The sequence below is a fragment of the Lactuca saligna genome, chromosome 5 (assembly GCF_052625555.1).
Source record: "Lactuca saligna cultivar CGN05327 chromosome 5, ASM5262555v1, whole genome shotgun sequence".
Lineage (NCBI taxonomy): Eukaryota > Viridiplantae > Streptophyta > Magnoliopsida > Asterales > Asteraceae > Lactuca > Lactuca saligna.
Genome location: NC_136421.1, coordinates 271,464,072 through 271,482,351, shown reverse-complemented (window position 1 = coordinate 271,482,351; position 18,280 = coordinate 271,464,072).

The window sequence follows — 18,280 nt, the reverse complement described above, 5'->3', positions numbered from 1 at the left end:
ATGATGAGTGTTGCAATATCGAATGAACCACAACAAATGACCCTCTTAAATACTTGAAATCCATAGTAATCGCAACATGGACTAGAGACGGATCGCATACATTCCTTGAACCTCTCTTTGGTTCACATCCAACGACATTACGGAATGTAGAAGCTCTACGAAAGGAGGCTACGTTGCCTGGATTATAACCATTGGGAAGACGAATGGCTCCATCAATATGAGTATGAGAAAATCATATGGCTTTAGCAGGATGAAAAGATTGGAGAGAAGGAGCTAGAACAATCATGACCATTGTAGTAGATACAAATCCAAGAAATCTGATTATCCATTGCATCTTATAATTGTTAACCACCCTTCTGATTTTTAATTGAAAATCAACATGGTCTGGGTTTGTCGAAAAATATGAAAGTGAAGCAAAAAGGAACGATATGGTTGTTCCGTCAGAATTGAAAGGTAAATGAATTGGGAACCGGGACTAATTTTTATAAATCTATACTTGAACTTTTACTATTAATCAGATGAAGATGCTGCCATAGTAAGGGATCAAGTTCTTCTGTTACATAGAAAAGGGCAATGGAAGAAAAAAGAGGAGAATCCCCCCCCCCCCCCCCCCCCCCCCCCCCAAGTCTTCGATGGAGAGAGAGAGAGAGAGAGAGAGAGCTTTTATTTAATTATTTTCTTTTTAAAGAATTAGATAAAACATCATAAATGGTCCTTGTGGTAGTGAAATGATGACAATACTCTTCAATTAACGGACAAAAGTTAACGGAGTTAGCAATAAGGACAAATCGTCAAAAGTTTTGAAAGCATAGGGACCATCTACGATGTTTTTAAACCATGGGGACTAAACTTCAGATTTTAGGAAACCACAGGGACCATTTATGATGTTTTCCCTCTCTCTCTATATATATATAGGGCCGGCCGGGAGATTAAGGAGGCCATGTGCAATTCAACAAAAATAGGCCCTAAAACATGAATGACCTAAAATTTAAGCAAAAAAATTATAATTTTTCGGATTCAATTGCAAAATGGACACAATACAAGCTCATTCAAATAATTTACAAAAAAGATATTTTCTTCCACTTAAAAATATTTACCTTTCTAATATTCATTATAATAATTCTTTAAATAAACATTTCAATAGCTTTCTCTCGATCTTCATCAAAACCAATCCATAATTGGTTCTTGAGTTGATATAGATCATAGGTAGAACTTCAATATGCAAATCTGTAAGTAGCTTCTTTGTTCTTGATTCAATTCTTGAAAAAATAATCTTTGATTTTCTTGTAATAAAACTGTAAAAATCTAAAAATAAAATTAAGAAGTTACACTATCAGGAAAAAACTCTGATTTGCTTCTAATAAAATAATCAGAAATCAGAAAGACACTTCAAAAAAATCTGAAATAAAATTTTGTAAACCCCAGTAATTGATTACAGTCAAAGGATCATTGGTTCGATGCATCTAAATTCAAGAAGATACGAATCATAAAGAAAAAACACTGATTTACTTCTTCTAAATCACAAACTTATCAAAAATAACATTAAAAACCGAACTTAAAAGGAAAAATAACAGATTTTAATTTGCTTGTATAATTGTACCTTCAAAAATCTAAAATTAATTTCCTTTTCCTTATGATTTTCGAAACTGATTTCCTTGTGCCTTTTGATTTTCGAAATTGATTTTCTTGTTCCTTTAAAAACAAACCAACTTTAAAGTTAAAAAATCGAACCTGTATAAAAATGAAACAGAAAAAAAAATCAGAAATTCCTTACCTTCTGATTTCGAATCCTCAAGCAAGATTAAATTTGGAGCTTCTAAATTTTGATTTTCGAGAAGAAACTAGAACGATTGTAAGATTCAGTTTTTTTTCCAGAGATTATAAATATGCAACAATCAAAATTGTGTTTTCGAGAAGAAATAAGAAATTGGTAGGATTGTAAGAACCAAAAGCAACTTATTTGCCTATGAAATCGTCTGATACTACACAAACAATAATCCCATTGATTGTTGTTTCTCATGCGTAAGCGTAATCAGCAAACTAGAAATTAAAGAGTTTTTTTTTTTTTTCTTTTACCAAGTTTCAGATTTCCCGCTCACTCCCTGCTATTGCGTCTTGCATCTAACAACTTAGTGATCGTAAAACCTAATTTGATTTGGGCTAAAATTGATGATAGGCTATACACGCTAAAAATTTGTGGGCCCTATCATTCAGTGAGCCATGTTCATGAGCACGTGTTGAACTCCCAAGGGATCGTCTCTCTCTCTCTCTCTATATATATATATATATATATATATATATATATATATATATATATATATATATATATATATATATATAGAGAGAGAGAGAGAGAGAAAAGACATGAGAAGAAAAGAGATATAGAAAGAGGACGAAATCTTATCTCTCATTTGTTACTATGCATAGTGCATATATGACAGTTTGGTTCTGCTATCGACTAAAATCGAAACAAAACTATTACACTTGGTTAATACATTTTAGTAGTAATTCATTACCCGTTAGTATTGATTTCGCTTAAGGGTATTAATCGGTTAAAGAGTTTGGTTGATGGTTAATATTGGTTAATTATAACGGTTAAAAATGACATGAAAATTAAAAAATATGTTGCTAAAAAGGTATAAATAAATCGTAGTAATATATAAAATAAATTGGAACTCATATACAAACATCGCTTTTGAATCTCTCTTCCAGTTTATTATTTTTCTTTATGCACTTAAGTTTCGTATTTTTAATTATTTACACACAAATATTTTAATGATGATAATTATTAAAAGTTTAATTGGATAATATTGCTCTTGCACAAGTATACTCGGTGAATATTAATTTCATTTCATTTTATAATTTAGTGTCACTCTTAAACCATGTAAAGCATATATCTAAATCATATAGTTATGATTTTTATAATAAAAACATTTTCTAAAAGTGAGGAAAATAAATATCAAAGAGAAAGAACATGGAAGAGTACGTCTAGCTTTGCCGTAAGTTTTTACACGTTTTTTTGCGGCAATGTATACTTTTTTAAATTAAAATTAATGAATGAATGTTCAAATAATAAGCGTGCATAAAAATAAGTACAAAATAAAAAAATTAAATAGAGAAGTAGAAAAACTTGAATTTAAATACTTCAAACATTCGACCACCTTTAATTTATACTACCACATACATAACAAAAGCAAATAAAAATTTAGATTTTCTTAAGTTAAGGAATAAAAGTTATCAGAAAAAACCATATTATATATACTACAGGAGCTAAACACGAAAATTCTAAAAATGAAGGCGGTAAGAATAACATTTTATAAAGTTAAAAGTTGAGGAGATGAAAGTAACATTTTTAAAATAGAGGAGTAGAAAATATATTTTATATAGTAGAGGAAGTTGAGGGGGCAAATGTAATATTTGCAAATTAGGAAGGTTGCAAGTGACAGATTTTATAAAGTTGAAGGATTAAAGTTGCATTTTATGCATTACTATGCTTGTACTTTGTGCTTGAAGAGTTGTACTAATTCAACTAAAGTTGCCTTCCCTCGTATAATTATATTTTTTAAATTTCAAGTATTTATATAACAAGAGTTGTACTAATTCAACTAAAGTTGCCTTCCCTCGTATAATTATATATTTTAAATTTCAAGTATTTATTAGTTATAATGATTCAATTCGGTTATATATTAGGTGGTTTTACGATAAAACCAAAACCGAACCCTTTGAATTCGGTTAATGAAATCAAAAAGTTTAGCATCATTTTCTATTCTTGTTTGGTTGTATCGGTTATTTTGGTTACAATTCGGTTCTTGGTTTTTATACTCGTCCCTAGGACTGTAAACGAACTGAACGTTCAACGATTTATTTGTGAAACGTTCAACGAATTATTTGTGAAACGTTCGGCGGGAAGTTCGTACTTGTTCATTTATTTAATAAATGAACAAACATAAACACAAATTTTCATTCGTTTAGTTAAACGAACGAAAATTAACATTAGTCTCATTCGTTTAATTATGTTCATAAAAATTTGTTTATGTTGTTCGTTTACGTTCATTTATGCTCTTTCATAGATTTTTTTTTTAATTTTTTTAATTTTTTATGTTTCTATACGCTTAATTATGTTTTATTATATTACTATATTATATGTTTATGTATGGTTAATTACGTTTGTTTATCTTTATTCATTTATGTTTGTTTGTGACATCCCTATTTTTCATGGTATGAAAAGACTTTTTTATTTATGTTTATTTTAAATCATAATGATCTTTATTTTAAACTTATAGAGATTTTAGCAATAACCAGGAAATTAGGCGGGCAGAATCCCAACCCGAAAGCTTCTATCTATCGGACCCTCTAATGCATTAGAGCCCCGCTACTAACATATGAAAACCCCTAAAATTAGACCTAAATGAATATGGAGGTTTGAGAGTGTTTTAGAAGCTTTTAGGTGAGAAATGAAATGAAATTGCAAGAATATATATAGTTTGTCGAGAGGCACCCACTCTCTCTTGTTGTGCTAGCCTCTCTCAGTCGTTGCCACGTTTCGTGCCCGTATCTCGTCACGTCATCTCTTCTAGCAGGTAGCCATGTGTCCCATTTTGTGGCATGATGTATCTTATTCTCATGGTGACATGTCTCATTGTCTCAAGGGAGAGCCTAATCTTCGACCATGCCACATGGCGCACTCTGGTGCTACCACATCACCAATGCAAATATTTTCTTGCAGGTCTTCAGACAACCATAATTTTCGCCTACGAGCTTCGTTTTCGACGTTCATTATATATCTAGAATCCTGTCGACGAGCTATACAACATTCAGTAAGGTATCAACTGCTAATTCTCACTCTAACTAAAATTCATATTTAGAGCAGTTTAGACTGTTAAAGCCCATGCGAAATCCATAAATCCTTCAAATGAATTTCGTTCTCGATTTTCTTTATATGGACAGGTTCATATTTATGAGATATTGAAATCTTGTTTAGATTTTTTGGGTAAGAATCAACCGGTTTGAATTTCGATTTCTATGTTCGCACTGTCGCACTGAAACTTTGAAAGATCATAACTTCCTCTCACGAAGTCAGATTTGGGTGTTCTTTATATGCACGCTATCGATTTTACGACTACTACGACTTTCTTTAAGATCACTTAGGCTAATAAGCAATCTATCAAAAATTCATTGTTTGTGATACGCAGAGATGTGTCGGTTTACGTAACGTCCGACTCTTGAGGTACATTATTCATAATTAAATTATCATTTTGAGGATCGCCACTGTGTGGTGGAGGCACCACCACGGCATGGCGAGGTAAGAAGGGTTCACGTGTTTCATTTAAGCCACCACGACGTGGCAGTATTGGCCACAGCGTGGTGGACGATTGGCGTGAAATCCCTAATTTTTCTGGGTTTTCTCCTTATTTAAAGGAATGAGGAGGCTAGTGTTTTCTCATCCTCAGCCTCCATCAGCCCTGTCAAGCCCTAAAGAAAACCCTAATCACTTTCATCAATTATTGAGCTAGTTTTGGTGTTCCTTGAAGCTAAAGAAGGAAGAAGGAAACAAAGATCAAGCAATCAAGTCTCCATTCTTCATCTTAACACTATTTTGGACCTTTGTAAGTGTCTAAGACTTGATTTTTATCATGGTAAGTTGCTAGATCTTGATTTTTGTCCCAAAAACTTCTTGTTCTTGTTGATTGGGATGGTGAGATCTCTTAAAGTTTGCAACTTTATAAATCTTTGGGGTATTTTGGGTAATTTGTGCCATAGATCTGGAGTTTGGTTGGGTTTTCAATCCATGCATGAGATTTAGTCATAAACCCTTATTTTGACCTAATATGGGTTCAAGACATACATCGGACATGTATGTCTATAAAGCACCAACTTTTAGGTTAGTCTTATGCTAGAATCACTTATGAAAAGGATGGACATCATACTTTTTGGAAATATGTGCTTATTGGTTAAGATCTTGCATTGTTAAGCCTTTTAGGACTTAAAGATTTGGATTTTGACCTTTTGGGTGTTCCTAATGGATAAAGTTAGAAACTTTATCATTCCAAATCACATTTTGGACCAGATATGAGCTTTGGAATTCTTGGAATCAAAGAAAATAACTTAATGCATTAAGTTGTTTGGAACCTTGGCTACCATGGAGTGATCATAGGTCACCATGACATGGCGAATGGGAATTTCCAAACTATTTGGTCGTATGCGGTCTGCGAAGTGGCCAAGGAAGACCACGATGTAGCAGTCAGCTGGAGTCAACATTGAGTGTTGAATTTGATCGTTGACCTTAAGGGTTGACTTTTTATTTGTGGATTTTTGTTCAACTATTAATGTCCTAATAGGTATATTAATGTTTTGCCTTGTGTGATTATCTAGGCGGCTTTTAGCACCTGTTGTGGGAAGAGTTCAGGATGATCGCATTGCACAAGCCACAATTTTATGCTCTATTGAGTGTAATGTACTTTTGGAATGTTTATGGATAATCTCTGAATACTTTATGGTTTTGATAAGCATGTTTGGTTGATGATTTATTTAATATAAAAACAAAAAAATGGTTCTGAGTTTTGGGACATTACAAGTTGGTATCAGAGCCTTGGTTTGAGAGATTCAACCATACTCTCGGGTGTGCCTAAACTCAAACTAAGGATTTTATAGATTTTTCATAAGAAGAAATGTTTTATAAAAGAATTTTCTATAAAACAAGAGTGTGGTGCATGAAATTGACCGAGCTCAAGTAAGTTTTCCCAAAATACCCAAACATGTTCTTGTGATATGCTTTGAATTGTGAACCTGTGAATCGCATGCTAGACTAGGGCTAAGTATCGACTCAGGATTTGCATGATAAAATGCCTTTATATGCCTATTGTATGAGCTTATAGACTTGAATGCTAGTACTGGATCAGTCAATGGTAGGATGGCGTGTTTAGGTTATACTTTGATTCAGATTATTCAATGCTCGAATGCAGCTTACCTTGTGCTTTTAGGATTTCCTATTAACATCAGCTAACTAGGAAGCGAATATGCTAAGTTATATATATTTTAGATTAGATAATTTAAGAAGGTTAGGTTTAACCCTATCGTACATCTCTTGTCTGAGTCCAACCTGTAACACCATGTTTATTAAATAAATAAATAGATAAAATTGATATAAGAATAGTCACCCTAAATCCATATTATTTAGTGGGGTGTTGTTTTGGGGAGCCACATGTTATAAGTTGGATTATTCAGGGGTTAAAGCGTAATTTCAGGACTTATTTTGTAAAGATTCTTAGAAGACGGGGGGTGTTTGGTAAGTATGGGACTTGATATGAAAGGATTTATGGAAGCATGGGCTAAAGAGTAAATTCTGGACTTGCTTTGAAAATAATTTTTAGAGGGAGGGGCTGCTTAGTAAAATTTGGACTTAATTTCTAAAGGGTTTTAGGAGGCAGGGTTTAAATGGTAAAATATAGGATCTGATTCGAAATGATTTTCATAGAGAGGGACCATTTATTCCATTATCGAATGAAGTTTACATGTGTGCTGGGTATAAAAACGCCCCATAATCCTAACCCTAGGAGTTGGATGCAGCCACCACCCTCCTTCTTCAATCTCCGGCGCCGCAACACCACCCATTTACTTCCGTTCTCCGGCTGGCAAAGACCACTGCCCCACTGTTGCTTTGCTGCCGATAGTCGTTGCTGTTGCCACCATTGCTTGTGACGTTCCAGTCGCCGGCATTGTCGTCAAAGCCCAAAACCACCGTTGAGGCGTCGTTACAGTCGGGAATATCATCGTTCGTGTTGCTGCCGCTGGCTATAGGCACAACTGTCACCGCCGTTCGCTGCCGCCATTCTTTTTATTCTTCCTTTTCATTCTGTCGCCGATGGTCATCGCTTTAGCGCCACCATCAGCCGCCATGGAAGTGGGTGATCAGAGGGAACTCATTTATGGTGCTTCGTAGTTGCTGCAGTTCCCGATGGGAGTTACCTACCCTCTTCACTCCTTCTTCCAGCTCCATTCGCCGCCACTATCGTCGACTGTCCCATTGTCTCCGTCAACGCCGCTTCTGTCACTTTCCCGTGATGTTTCCATCGCCGTACGCCACCAGGTGGGTGGCTCTAGTTCTTTTGCAAATGAAAATAGTTTGTGTTTGTGTTGAATATGGTGATGTTTGGCCGGAATTCACGAGAACAACCATCACCACCACCACGTATCACCGTCGGCCACCACAAGGGTGGCCGTGTGTGTGTGTTTATATTGGATTTGATATTCTATATTGTAATCGGTGATTTAATAATGAAAAGAAAACTCATAACCACCACCGTGAGGTGGTGGCTACCACCTCCTGCCGCCACCAGCCGCCGTGTTGGGTGGCGGTGTACTTTTGCTTGTGTTTGGATTGCTTTTGAGATGCTTGACATAATTGGACTAGAACCACAACCACCACTGCGAGGTGGTGGCCGCCACCATGTGCCACCGTTGACCACCACTAGCTGAGGTGGTAGTGCTTGGTGGCCGACTAAGGAAAACCCTAATTGTCCTAATGAAACCCTAATGGGCCTAAGGACTTAGCTTTTGGGCCTAATTGGATTGTGTTGGGTTAGAAACCCTAATTAGGGTTTGGAAAACCATAAGTTTGGTATTGTGTATTTTGGATTTGTCGGGACCCGTGTTTGGACCATTGAATTTGGGATTATGAATCAATCTCGACCACACTATATGATTGACCTATTAGATTTATGGACTTAATGGATTAAGTACTTAATGGGTTAAGTAGGAACACTTAACCCTAATCGTCATTTCATGTGAAAACCCAAATTTTACTTGGGTCTTGAGTTGGGCCTTTCTATTAGGTTATGGTGATTAGGCTATTGATGGGCCATCCAAGAATAATCATATGGACTAAGAATCTATGAATGGGCTTTAGGGTAAGGCCAATGTGAGGGTTTGGGCCAAATTAGGAAAATTAGGCCATAGATGGGCCACAATTGGGCCTTAAGGTTTATGAGAGGTTGGACCATTAGAATGCCAAATATTTGGACCAGACTAAATGTTTGGGCCTTCAGATAATCCCATATAGAGGTTTGGGCCCAATTTGGAAAATTGGGCCATATGTTGGGCCTTGGTTGATTATTGGGATTTTGGGCATTCAGAGTGTGAGTTTGGGCCATGGTTTCGAACCAAGCTAGGATAGGTGTAAAAAGGTCCATTTACCCCAAGTGTAGATTTATGGTTATGTATTGGAACCTAATTTATTAATTGGGTGTCGTTTTGATGATTGATAGTTCGGGAACCTATCAACCAGCAACTGGAGTTTGATCTACGGGACTTCAGCAGTGTCAGGTGAGTCTGCTCACCATACCAATGGGTCTAAGGCACTAAGGCCGACCCATTCAGTTAGTTGTAGTGTTTATTGTAGATTCACTACTGATATGTTTGGTATACATGTATATGTGGTATGCTAGTGGTTGACTACGTGGTATGTGGTATGATAGTTGTCTTTGTGATACATGCATGGAAGACCATGGGGGAGCCCATGTGTAGCACCCGATTCCTGGTATGTATTTTATTCGAATATATTTCTCATTTTGACCTGGGACTCGGCGAGTTGGTGGCCCAACTCATCGAGTAGAAGCAGATTGGACACAGGAGTTAAGTGAGCGACTCGTCGAGCCGGTGTCCAGACTCGACGAGTCCACACTATCCGGACAAAACCCTAATCTAAGGGGGTTTGCACCCTATTTAAACGTCTCATTCAGCCACCTTTCATCCCTATTGCTTCCAGAATCCTCCATATCGACCCTAATTGTGTGTGTGTGTGTGTGTGAAGATCTAAAGGCGTTTGAGTGATCTTGGGGGTTTATGATCAAAGGAAGGAAGGAAAGGCTTGAGGAAACAGGAAAAGGCTAAAGGAATTCGAGCTTGAGCATCATTTACAATCCGTCTGAGGTATATGGCTCATACCTTGTCCATTACTAAGCTAGATCTCTTCTTGAAGGAAAATAGGGCTTCTAGGAGCCATTCTTGGCAACCAACCATGATTGCAAGCATGGTTGGAGGCTAAGGCTTCAGATCCACGATCATTAAGGGACCCTAAGGCATAAAGTAGTTGTCTTTGAACCCATTGAATGCCCCATGCATATTAGGAGCCCCATTTTGAGCCATTTGAGCTCATTCTCCCATGCATGCACGTAAAGTTTGTAACTTTACGTGCTAGATCGATCTTTGGAGCCTAGAACTATCATTTGGAGAAGATTTGGAAACTTTGAGTTGACAAAACTAGGAGGTTGATCAAGATAAATTTCTTATTTCACGGCACCATATAGAAAGGAAATCTTAACGTCCATCTGATAAACTCTGAACCCCATGTAGGAGGCATACGCCAGGAAGATACGGATAGCTTCAAGATGCGTTACATGATCATACACTTCAGTGTAGTCAAGTTCTTCAATTTGCCAAAACCCACGAATGACCAAACGTGATTTTTTTGCACAATCACCCCACAATCATCTTGCTTGTTGCAGAACACCCAATGTGTGTCCAAAGACTTTGTGCCTTTTGGCAGCTCAACCAATTTTCACACCCCCAGTTTCTCAAACTGATTAAGTTCCTCGTGCATTGAATCCACCCAACTAGGCTCATTCAGTACCATTTCTACGTTCTTTGGCTCGATCTGAGAGATGAAGCAAGAGTAGAGACATGTGTTGACATCTCCATTCCGACTCCTCGATGATCGCGTTGAAGTTTGGTGGGGATTTCATGGCTGATATCATTGAATGTGACAGGAAGGATATTGATGTTGATAAGTCTGTCATCTGCTGATTCATCTGCCACATACGATCTTGAACCGTGAGAGGTTCTTGCTACGTACTCATTTGCAATTGGATCAGGAAAGAGAAGCTCCATGAAAGTTTGAGTAGCAGTAGAAGTAACTCTGGTCATGAACTCTCTTTCAGCAGGAGTGAGTGGAGCGACTTCAGCATCATGATTAATTGTTTGACTCGGAGAACCTGAAGAAGTGCTTGGAATAGAGTCCTCCACCCTAGGAGTCATAGAAGGCACCGGATGTGGTATGTATACAACATCTTCTTCTTCATCTTCAATAACAAGCTTCATACCTAAAAAAGAACCTAATACATCATCTGAAAACACATGAAATGATTTAAATAAAAAAGTGTAATCAAATAACCAGTCAGGACCGGCTCGGGCGTCTGTCTCATTCTCCTCCATTCGGAGTGCGTCGAACGATTCAACAATCTGCTTGGTTTTCTTGTTGTAGACACGGTAAGCAGTGCACCCAACATATCCCACGAAGTAACAATCATCAGCCTTCGAGTTGAACTTGGGGTTGGACTCTAAGTGAATGAGGGTGCAAGCATATCTAAAAATTCGGATGTGAGCAACGGATGACTTTTGATTGTACAAAATTTCATATGGGGTCTTCATCTGGGCTTTGTTGATCATGACATGATTCTGGACGTAGCAGGATGTGTTGATCTCCGCTGACCAAAAGAAGACTGGAGGTTTAGAATCATATAGCATCGTCCTTGCGGCATGCATTAGAGTACGAGTATGCCGTTCAACATCACTATTTTGTTGAGGTGTGTGAACAACACTGCACTGATGCATTATACCCTTTTCGACACAAAAGGATCCAGAACAGTGCTCTCTAATTATATGCCTTTATCCGTTTTGAGTGCCTTCACTTTCTCATTTGTTTCATTCTCAGTCATCACAACGAACTTCTTAATCAGATCAGCAATTCCGCTCTTGTTGGATAGGAAGAAAACCCAAGTGAACCTCAAGTATTCATCTACCACAACCAAGTAATAGGATCTCTTGTTGATGCTAAGAACGTTGACAGGACCAAATAAATCCATGTGCAACAATTGGAGAACCTTGTTGATTGAGTTTACTTCCTTTAGCAAATAGGGCTTGCGATGATGTTTTCCTTGTGCACATGGCACACATTTTTCAAAAGTACTGAAGTCTTTGACAGGTAGGTCACACATTATCTCGTTCTTGGCAAGACAATTCAGGTTCTTGGTGTTTGCATGACCAAGTGACGATTCTAAAGCATGGAATTGTGCTCAGAGACTTTAGAGAAGAGGCATGTGACTTGCTCCGGGATATTATGATTCAAGTCTATGATGTAAGAATTTCCATCCCGTTTTGATTTCACTAAGATCCAATCTTCAGGAATAATGATTCCAGGCATCAAAATAAGGCATTCTTTACTAGTGAAGTGAGTTGAGTAGCCTTTGTCGCAGATTTGAGAGACACTCAATAGGCTATGCTTCAACTCGGGAGCGTAATTAACGTTCTCAAAACTCAACACTCCGTTGTTAATAGTTCCTCTTTGTGTGATCTTTCCAAATTCTCCTCCCACGAAGGAAACATAACCCCCATTGAAACTTTGAATGTTATGCAGTTGGGATATGTCTCCTGTCATGTGCTTGGAACAACTACTATCGATATACCAAGGTCTGACAACATTCCTCCGTAGCTTTTCCTGTCGACATACACCGACTTTCCCTTTTTAGCAAAAAAAAAAAAAAAATCTTTTTCACTTTTTGATTTTGATTTATCACCTGATGCACAAGAAGAAGATTGAGATGATTGGACATTTAAGTTCTTGGGCACCCATTGGTATTTAGGTTTAGAAACATTTACATGTGATTTTGAAACAATTTTCTTTTGTTTTGATTGTTTGGTTTTCCGTCTAATATTATCCGAAGAACCACACAAAGACTTTGACGAACCCGACCTTGACTTAGCCGCGTTCGGTTTCATGATAGTACATGTTGTATATTCATGAAAAACCTATTTATCCTTTTTAAGCTCAGCCCGTTTCTTGTCCTTATTGACATTCTAATCATCATCACAAGAACGAGGTCTCGAGAAATTTCTTACGAGAGATCTTTCTCGCCACTTGTTCTCTCTTCTGTGCACGTGAAAAGGAACAAATGCACGATTTGGACAATTGCATGCGATATGTCCAGCAGTTCCATAGTTAAAACATGTTTGTTTCTTAGCGTAAGAACTGGTACTGCTCTTCTATGGTCTATTATTCTTATTTACTCCCTTACTCTTCCCACATGTGCATGTACAAGACTCAGGTGGTGTGACAGGTGTGGGTGGAGTGGATGTGATTGTGATAGAAACATCATATTTAGCAAATACATCACCACATTTAACAAAAAAAAACTAGATAAACAAAATTTGACACAATCATCACAAATAAAAATATTAGTTTTAGAAACAAAAGTACCAGTGTTTGAAATAGAAATATCAGACACATTATTATTATTATCAAACACACTCTTCTCTGTTGCATGCTTGCCTTGATTTAAAGGTAAATCTGCACAGGAAGTAGAAACGTTAGTATCCTTTTCCCTAACACTACTCTCCATCATGGGTACAACAGGTTTTCCATACTCAAGAAATTCTTCTCTGTCCATCTCTTCTTGGGTCAAAAGGATACCAGTGTAATTGTGATTGAAAGGAGGAAGGACACACTCATACCTTAGACCTACTTGTTTCTTGTCTTTCCATATCATTTTTTCTCTATCATAGTCTCAACTCTTTCACTTGACACATCAAACTTTTTAAAGTGATAATCAGCATTTTCAAAACGAACTTTTAATGTGTCAAGTTCCTCAGTTACAGTGGCAAGTTGTTTATAAATCAAATTGTAGTTCTCACACTTGGTACTGTACTCTTCCTACAATTTCCTAAAGTCCTTAGTCTTGGACTCTAATTATTCTTATAGTGGTTTTTGCCCCTTCCTAAGGTTATATTCCTCGTATTTTAGGTCCTCGTTCTCTCTACGCAGTAATTCAATCTATTCACGTAAAAATTTAACAGTATCAATACATGTATGAGAACATGAAGTTTGACTGACCTCTTTCTTTTCAAATTCAGGGGTAGTGGACACCATAAAAGCAAATTGTAATTCCATCATCTATGCTTCTGGATCTTCTTCAGCTTTCTCTTCTGGGATATCACGGATCTAGGCCAAGTGAGCATTTTCAGGTGTAGAAATGTTTAAAGCCTGAAATTGAACCTCCCAGTCAAATGATTGAGCTACCAAAACTAGATATGCAGTTTTGTTGTTGGTAGCATCTCCCCTGTTGTTTCCCACCGACACCATTGTCCTTTCATTATTCACTCTACGACCAGGTTTAGGACAGTCACGAGCAAAATGATTAGGCTCGTGACAGTTAAAGCATCTCAGCTTTCCCTTGTTGAAACCAAATTTCTTCTTCGCATTCATTCCCCAATTGTTCTTTCATGTTTTCTTTGCAAATTTCTTGGCCCTAAACACTACCATTGTGATCTGCAAAGTGATGTCCATCTCCTCCGCATCTTCTGGGTGACTTTGATCTAAATCAGCGAAAGAAATTTATGGTGGCAATTCACCGGCGACAAAGGCATTGTAACAGTTGACCAACCCAGAAGCTAAATCCATGTTCTCTTCGGCTTCTTTTGGGAGCAGAGGTAGAAGTAGGGGATTTTGAGGAGGAGGTTGCATATGGATAAGGCATGGATGGTTGAATGACCTAGGATGGTGTTTGTGGAACAACAAAGGCTTGATTGTGTGGAGCAGGTGCAGTAAAGGACGAAAAAGCATTGTTAAATGAAATCCCAAGGTTTGCAGTAGAATAAGAATTCACATGGTTTATTTCTCTTTGTTTGTCTTCAAGATCACATGCTTTGATGATTGCCATTGTTTCCGCAAGTCTAAGTCTATTGAGATCTTTTGTCTTCTTGATGACTGAAACATTCATGTCCCATAACATTAGGAGAGAATTAAGCAGCTTCTTGTTGATTTCTGATCTTGGCACTGAGATTCCGGCTAAATTCATCTCAGTGGTGAGAGTAATGAAACGCTGTAGTTGAGTCTCCAAAGTTTCTCCAAGAACGTGACTGAACATATTGAACTTCTGTCTAAGCATATCCTGACCACTTTGCTTCAAATCCTCATTCGCTTCATACACTTCGATTAAGGCTTCCTACAAAGCTTTCACTGACTCATTTTCACGGAAACCTTGAGCAATCTCTGGAGATAATTCCATTGTAAGCATAGCCAGAGCCTACTCTTATTCCTCGATTTTCTTGAAGTCTTCATTAGTGTAGTTTGCAAAGTCTTTGTCAACAATGGTTCCATTTTCATGAGTGGTAGTGATTCTAACATGACCCCTCAGAGTACTTTTCCATATCTTGAAGTACTTCATATTGATGTACTTTTCGATTCGGTATTTCCATTCCGAGAAACCTTTTGCTGACAGATGACATGAGATTCTGGTAGTGGTTCCCATAATCGAGTCCAATTCCTGATGAGTTGTAAAGTTTAGTGATTCTATTTTTTAATTTTCTGTGATATTCTTAATTGACTGAAAATAAAAGTTTGTAAGGAAAAGGCAATTGAAAACAATGAGGTTCTATAACCAAGAGAGGTTCAAGGCCGCAAAGGGTTCACAACTATACAAAGGAGATGATTCACGTTCAATGAATGGTTCACGGTCAACGAATGGTTCACGGTCCAATGAGTTGATCACGGTCAAATGAGAGGTTCATGGTCAATTTAGATGAGTGGTTCACGGCCGTACACAGTTGTCACGACTATAAACTATTTAACAGATGAAACCGTAAACACCCAGATTATGATGAAAATAGATGATTTTGAGCTGATTTCTATTCCTTTGGCCCTGAAATTCACGATCAAATGTAGAAACCCAACAACCAAGATTGAACAATCACGAAAATGAAGATTACTCAAACCGTAAACACCACTTGAATAAGTTTGACACTAGATTGGTTGTGATACCAATTGTAAGTCCCCAAAACAGGAACCAACTAGTGATCAAACACACAAATAAGCCGTAATCAATAAGAATAAGAAGGAGTAGAAGCAATGAATGATCCAAAAATGCACACGTCTAGTAGGCCGCAAACGTCAGGTACACTTGGATACACACACACGACTATGGTTCATATGACACATCTGACAGCTATTTAAGGGGAGCAACCAACCACAAACGTATTCACTACCGCACACATATTCATAGCCGTGAACACCCATATAGTTGCAAATACACAACCGTACACCCATACATTACATGACCAATCCCTATCAAGACCTATACAGATTGATGCCTAGCTCAAACCAATAAAATATTACCTAACAGATTCCCACTCCACTGGATGCATCTATTGTGGTTTAAAATTGGTGTTTCACAATAAGTTGGATAAAGAAGACAATGTGACCAGAAACAAAGCGAGACTCGTTGTCAAGGGATATTTTCAGGAAGAATGCATCGACTACGAAGAAACCTTCACACCAGTTGCAAGGTTGGAATCTGTTCTCATCTTCTTGGCATATGCAGTGCACAAGAACTTCGAAGTATTTCAGATTGATGTCAAATGTGCATTCTTGAATGGAGAACTTGAAGAGACAGTATATGTGGAGCAACCACCTGGTTTCATAAACGAGAATTATCCTAGTCACTATTACATCCTAGGCAAAGCAGTTTATGGTCTGAAGCAAGCTCCAAGAGCCTGGTACGAAACTCTCACTTGATTCTTAAAAATGTCTAAATTTAAACAAGGTTTGGTTGACCCAACCTTCTGTCGTAAGAAAGAGGGTCACCACTTAATGGTTATCCAAATCTATGTTGATGATATTATCTTTGGATCAACTAATCCAAGCTTAACAACTAAATTCTGAAAGTTAATGTAAATGAAATTTGAGATGAGCTCCATGGGTCTAATTAACTTTTTCCATGGATTGAATATTAGATAGAGTTAGGAAGGTATATTTATTAATCAGGAAGCTTACATGAAGAATTTGATTGCTAAGTTTGGGATGGTAGGTGACTCAAAGGTGAAAGTTCTAATAGCATTCGGAACGAGACTTACACCATCTCTAGATAAAATTGGCTATAAACATGACTCTCTATCGTCAAATGAAAGGTTCTTTAATGTATCCAACTACTAGTCGACCAAATATCATGTTTTCTGTCTACTATTATCCTAGGTTTCAAGCGAATCCTCGAGAACCTCACTTGACGGCTGTCAAGAGCATATTCTGGTATCTAAAATGAACATCCTCACCTGGAATATGGTACCCGTTGAAATCTGGTTTCTTTGTGCAAGCATTTTCGGATGTTGATCTTCGAGGATGCGGGTTAGATAGAAAGAGTACAACTGGAGGATGTCAATTTCTTGATGGCAAACTTGTCAGTTGGCAATCCAAAAAGCAAACCTGTGTTTCCTTGCCAACAACTGAGGCTAAATATATTGTTGCTGCCTCATGCACTTCCCATGTCATATGGATTCAAAGTCAACTTCGTGACTATGGCTTGAATATGAAACGAATCCCATTATATTGTGACTCTGAAAGTGCCATTCGCATTTGTCACAACCCAGTACAACACTCAAAGACGAAACACATATCACTGAGGTATCATTTTATCAAGGATCTTGTGGAAGATGACAATGTTGAAATACACTTTGTGAGATCTGTTGATCAGTTATCTAACATATTCACAAAGGCCTTGCCTAAAATAACCTTCAATAGAATTCTTCAAGGCCTAGGAATGATGGAAGCTAAATCTATTCCGAAACCAATTTTGCATTCACAAAGTTATCATTGCGAATCAGTGTGAATGCTCGCAGTAATTCGCAGTCTACTTTGACACTACGAATCAGTGTGAACGCTTGTAGTGATTCGTAGTCCAATGTTCATTTTTGGTTCAGATCTTCCTGTATCCTTTTGTATATTATGTACATTATCTTTTATCATTGTTTCGTTTTTGAATTACTTCTTTTTTTTTCTTCTTTAGAAAATCCTAAAAATTCAAGAATATTTTATTTCTGTCTATTTTATTTCTTTTTCAAAAAGACAAAAATCCAAAAATATTTTCTTTTTGCTTATTTTTATTTCTTTTATTTTCACAAACATATAAAATATCAAAAATAATAGATAACTCTTGAACGAGCACATTCGTAGTAACTCTCAGATCATATGATGGGGCATGTATAAATCTCTTTACCTATGTACTAGCTAAGTGTCCCTAGAAGCATGTTGCATGTTGTCTGAAAGCTAGATGACTCTATGTTGAAGCCTTAATGAATCAATTCTACCAATCGTTTCTTCCCAATCAGGCTACAAATTCACACAAGTCATGAGCTACCTTACTCTTCTCACTTTGATTTATGAGTTGTCTGCTTGGTCACTTTTACATTGTGGAGGTACATTCTTTTCTTTTGAACCATCTCTACATTTCTCCATCACTTT